Below are 6,069 nucleotides of genomic sequence, written 5' to 3'. Positions count from 1 at the left end.
AATTGATCTGATATTGCAAAAATGATGCTCTTTTTTTTACTTGTGTTCCTCTTTTTTAACAGAGCTATTCAAAGCACAGGTGAGATGATCTTGCTTTTATCTTGGACTCTGGCTAAACTGGTGTTTCCACAAGTGGTAAGCTACTTGAGACTAGCAAACTAACAGCTGTATTTTACATAATAAAAAAAATAATAATAAATTTAAAAAAAAAGGATTTACTTTACATTTTTGTAAAGTAGTGTAAATGAAAAAAAGAAAAAAAAGGAACAGTGGAGTGTAAATAAAAGAGAATAAATATACACCAGAGGAATGAAAATGAAAGGAGGAAGCTACATGTAATAAAGAGAGAAATGTAAAGGTAAAAAAGTGAAAACAAAAAAAGAGGAGCAAGAATAAAAGAGGAGTGAAAAGAGAGGAGCATAAAGAAAAGATAAATAAATGCAAAGAAAAAGAAATAAAAAATAAAAGTAGTGTAAAGACAAAAGAGGGGTGTAAATAAGTGGAGAATCAAAGAAAAAAGCATAAAGAAGAAAAATGGTAATGTAAAGAAAATGAGGAACATGAATAAAAAAACGTGAACAAAATTAGGGGCATAATTACAACAGAGTAGTGTTATTGTTTGCAATATGATTATTTTTACAAGTACTAAAGACCCCTCTCAATCTTTTCTCAGGAGATGTCAGATGATTCCTCATACAATTCCAGGATTGCAGTGAATAGCTTCTGCAGCAACGGTGAAGGAGGTTCAGATTCCTTTTAACTTGGTCTTTTGGTTTATGTAAAGGGCCACAGACAGAGATTCTGGCTGGAGAATATGCTGCATGGTGATCATATGACACCGCACTTTGATTAATCTATATTTTGGAATCACCCAAAAGTTCTGGATCATTATCCTTGGCGCCTTGGGGAGAAACGGCATATGTTCTCAGGTACAGTGCAGGTCACTAGGCAGGAGGAACTCAGAGTCATAAATCAAATTGTCACTTGTAACCATGCCTTTTTGCACTGCAATGCTCAGTGTGAAAATGTAATTAATTGGTTTAGCAATGAGATCTTCAAGTCCAGACCCTAATTCAAGATTCCGGTCAGGATTTTGGACCCAACTGAAACACCTACTGGTGATTACAATATCCAGGATTATGAACTAGATCATAGTTTGCTGTTTGAATGCTTCTGCTGTTGGCTGCAATGTCTTATTGGATTAGATATGATCTTGTTCCAAGAATACACAAAGCAAAATATGCAAGGCAAAATGTGGATTCAGATCTACCAAGTATTCATGTACGCACTGCACTCTATAAAACCAGTCCCTAAATTCTTCTAGATTGGCATCTTTTCTGCTATGCTATTTTAACTTACCTCTTGGGGCTAAGAACAGGCTTGTTGCCCAGTTCACCATCTCCCCAATGTTTGAAATAGTTCAGATATTTCTGTAAGACTTTACTGTAGGTTATAAAATATGACATGCATTAATTTGTTCATACTTTTTATGCACTTCATCCTGATCAGATGTGTCTAGGTAGATGCACACCTTGGACAGAGCACCCGTCCCCCAAAGGGCATTATGGAAACATGAAATCTGGCTAAAACCTACAGGAAAGTCACAGAAATTTTACTCTACACAGCTAGCACAATGTAATCATTGGTTGTCCCCCTGACGTTTTTGAAACAAGATCACATCTGGCCCTGAAAGACAGGAGTCAAATCTTGGACCTAATTTGAAGTTAAACAGCTCATTGTCTATGGAGATTTACATTTTTTGTAGTACAAAGACAGTCAGTCCTCCAAGGAAAACTACCCTCATTTACCCTCTCTCTAGCATGCTGCGAATGATCACTGAGCTCAGCATGACCCCACCCTCAAGGAAGCAAGAAGGGCCTGATGCTTGAGCTGTCCATCTAAAGGACATGCCCCTCTCAGCCTCAAAGTGAGTGGGGCTGAGCTGTTAAAGGGTGGAAGCCATTATTTCAGGAATACTGAGACCAAGTGTACCATCATCGAGAATGAATGCGCCTTTAATCCTTCTGTACTCTGCAGAGCTTACTCTCTTTCTGTTGCCTTCTGTCTCTTTACTGCTGTGGGTGTGAAGCCAGCCCAGTCAGGGTCCAGCGTTGATTGTAACCCTCCTCGTCTCCCCTCCCTCAAAAAACCACAGTGCTTTCTTGGCCAGATCTGAACTTTTCTTTTTGGACCTCAGGAGCCCGTCCTCCAAAACCTGCACAACCAATGAACTGCTCACAAATAGCTGTCTGTCATCACTCTGCAAGAAATGAGCTCTGAACAAGTAAACTCTGAAATCTCTGCAGTAAGGTCTCAGTTCTCATCATGGCATTTCTAGAGGTGTTTTGCTTGTTTTAAGTTGTTCTTTCCAGCAAAAGTGTCTGGATCCATTCCCAGATCGTTTCGCTTTTTTGAAGAAGAAGCAGTTCTTAGAACAAGTTCAGTGATCTACCAGTGGCATAAGACACTTTTTACATATATAATCACTCACAACAAGCAAAACTCTCGGAAATCAGGAGGAATCAATTTGTAATGCTCTTACTCCGAATCTCAGAATGTGAAATATTAGATATAAGAGATTTAATGATTATATTCATGTTTTCACTCAGTCAGGTCCAATTGCTATGGTGTTCAGAACGGGTTGGTATAGCAGTGGTGCTCTGATCTGGTTCTGGAGTTCCCCTGTGCTGCATGGTCTGGGATCTTTCCAGATCCAGTTAGGCTTCTGTCATCAATTCAGTAAGGGTTAGGATTAAGGGTTTGGTTGAAGTTAGCTTAAGGATTGAGGTTTGGGTTGAGGTTAGGATAATGGTTTGGACTGGAGGTAAGATAAAAATTAGGTCTTGGGCTAAGTTTATGATAGGATTAATGTTTCAGTTGAGGTTAGAATAAAGATAAGTTGTTTTAGTTGAGGTTATGATTAAGATAGGGTTGAATTGAGGACAAGGATTAGGGTTGGGTTGAGGTTAGGATTTGGGTTAAGATAAAGATTAGCATTGAGGTTTTAGTTAAGGTTTTCAAAAGAGGTTAGGATTAGTGGTGGGTTGAGGTTATGGTTAGTTTGTTGGGTTTAGGGTTTAGGGTAGGCTTCGGTATCTGGAGTTTGGGTTAATTTTAGAATTATGATTAAGGTTTCAGCTGAAATTAGGTTTAGGATTAGGGTTTGGTTAGGAGACAGGATTGGGATTCAAGGATATGGTAATGAATATTAATATGACTTTAAATAAAAACATCTACAATGTTTCAACAGTTGACAAAGCAAGTAGATCATAAATAAATTGTTACATATTCAAGCTGATTCTCTACTAAGAAAACTCAGAAAAAAAAAATCAGAACATGTGTAAATGAGCCACAAATATTTTCTACATTTAATTAATTACTGTTTAACCAACCTGAGTATTTTCATCTCAAATGATTTTAAGTATGGTTACCAAAACTACAAACAAGTAAGATCATGTAATTTTATTAATTGTGTGCAACTATAAAAGCCAAATCTAGGGGAGGGGCTAATGTATTCCTCACTGCCATCCAAAATTGCTTATTTTTACTTATGTCATGTCTTAATACATTAATTATTTGGGGGGATGGGCACAATAATTTATCACACATTTTGAAATCCCTGGTTTGAGCAGAGAAAACACTAAATATTTAGGATGAGGAGACCTCCAGAAACAGACCGGATAAACACTACTCTACAAAGAAAGACCTGGGAACTGAGTGATGGATAAATGAAGACAATGAGAGCCTCATTTAGAGCTGAAAGTGATGGACAGACTGGATGTACTTTGTAATGCTGAATTATCCAATGCTGTTGTTCTTCTTTTGAAGATATAATTAATTTATTGACAAATACCAGCTTTGTCGTTTATTGACCATTGAGGAAAATTGCGAATAAGAAATTGAGTTTAGTGCATTCTATGAGGCAAATACATCCACGTTAGCCATTAATGTATTAAGAAACAAATAATATATATATCAGCATATTTATGAGCACCAATAAATGAATGTCCTTCTATGTAAGTGATGTTGTACTATTGTAATTAATCGGTCAGGATCTATACAACACTAAAGTGCTGATTGTAGTAACTCAGTTTGGAAAATTAATTGAAATTTACTTAGCCAAAGAAGTAAGTAAATTTCCTTACATTTTGTGCTATGTTTATATTCCATTGCTGTTATACAGAGTTACAGTGGTTGAGCTCCCAGCAAGTAGGACATGCCAATTCTAAAATACCTTAAACATGCTCCTAATTTTAAGGGAGTGTCTGACACTTCTTCAGCTGCTTATTCGGCACAGCAAGACTTTCATTTTGAAGAGGACTGAACATGTTCACTGTTGATTAGTGGTCAGTAGCATGCATATTTTCAAGTTCAGCTTGACCACAGCATGTACAAAATCCTGTCCACTCCAGAGCAAATGTGATTAATATAGCCATAAAAGAATTCTGAGAAATAGCAAAACCCATGGGCTAAACTCTGATGTGTTCGTGAGAGATGACGGGAGTAAATATTTGACACATAAAGTGAGGCAATTGCTGTCTAATAAGAGCCTCCCAATCTCCCAGTCTTCTTACAAGGCTGGTTGTTGGTTCTAATGCTTACTACTTACATCTTGCCTTAACGGGAAGCAATATGTGATAGCATCAACATACATAAATCAAGCACTATAATCAATACAGCTGTTTATTTGCTGTGAAAATCACATATGACATGGCATGCTGCTTTTGGGGAAGCCCTGTATCAGTTTTTAATATTATGTGCTCCCCTGCCACACTGGTATACAGCATGTCTAAAATGTGTAGCCATTTTAGGAGACATCTGAACTTTTTTAAAATGGCTAGTAGTTGATCTAATTTGCAGAATGGTGTAACCTACTGTAATGAATCATGCCACTTTGCTGAATGAATGAATCGCGTCACTTATTCTAAATGCTTATATTTTAGGGAACTGTTTTGGATAGCTGCCTATTTGGACAGTGACTAATAATGGAGCATACTAAGAATATGGACACACCCATGGTCTCCTGGCTCCATACACATTGTCTTGCTTCCAAGAAGTTATATAGTTTTAATCACAAAATATTAGGTTTATGGGTGGCACAGTGGATTGGTGGTTAGCAGATTTGCGTCTTAACACTGGGATCTTGGATTCAAGTCTGATCTGGGTGGAGTTTCTTTGCTCTCATGTGTCTGTGTGAGTTTCCTCCAATCAAAAAACATGAAGGTTAGGTGAATTGGCTCCTTGTCCTGGCACAAAATAGTGTGTGTGAATAAATATTTGTATGTGTAAGTCCAGATATGGATGGTCACTCTATCCTGGGTGAACACCCTAGTGCCTGATTCAGTCCTCCAGGTGGATGGTTGTTCTTGATTGAGTGGATGTGGTGCACCTTTAGCTGCTGGTTCTCACCTGTGTGTGTGTTTGTGTGTATGTGTTGACTGAGAGTTAAATTTCAGCTGTGCTCATGGATTAGATTGCATCAGTTGAGAGCCTGATAAAACACATTTCATTTCCTTCAATTCACCATACGGTCATTGCTGTAACTTTTAAGGTATTTAGCAAAATTATATTTTGTTTATTTATACTGCTTGTCAATTTCTAATACCAAAATATACCTTGATTTAATCTGGCAGTAGAATTACTAGCACCAAAACATGGTTTGTTAGGGAATGTCCTACGATAAATAAAGAAAGGTCTGAGTTTGCACCCAGAAGATATTTAGTGAATGGGTTAGTGATGTAATCTTCCCTCTATGAGCATTGTTTGGACAAAGGTGCACACTTAGGAAGAGACAGAGGCAGAAACTCAACGGCCTTCCAGCTGGATGTGTCTGAACCTGCCCACAGTGCTGACTGTTCGTGGTTTAGCAGGTTTCAGGTGCACCTGCTAAACATTGTGTATGAGTTTGTGTGTGTGCATGTTTGAAGCTTAAAACCACAGACAGCTCTGTGTTTGTTGCATTTGGACAGACAGTTATAACGGAATCTGGTTAAAATAAACATACCTGTTGCCAGTCATAGTACACAAGTGCAAACACATGCTGTAGATCAGGATATTTGGTTTTGAGTA

This window comes from Hoplias malabaricus, chromosome 2 (assembly GCF_029633855.1).
Source record: "Hoplias malabaricus isolate fHopMal1 chromosome 2, fHopMal1.hap1, whole genome shotgun sequence".
In the NCBI taxonomy this organism is placed as follows: Eukaryota; Metazoa; Chordata; class Actinopteri; order Characiformes; family Erythrinidae; genus Hoplias; species Hoplias malabaricus.
This window is presented reverse-complemented; position numbering follows the sequence as displayed.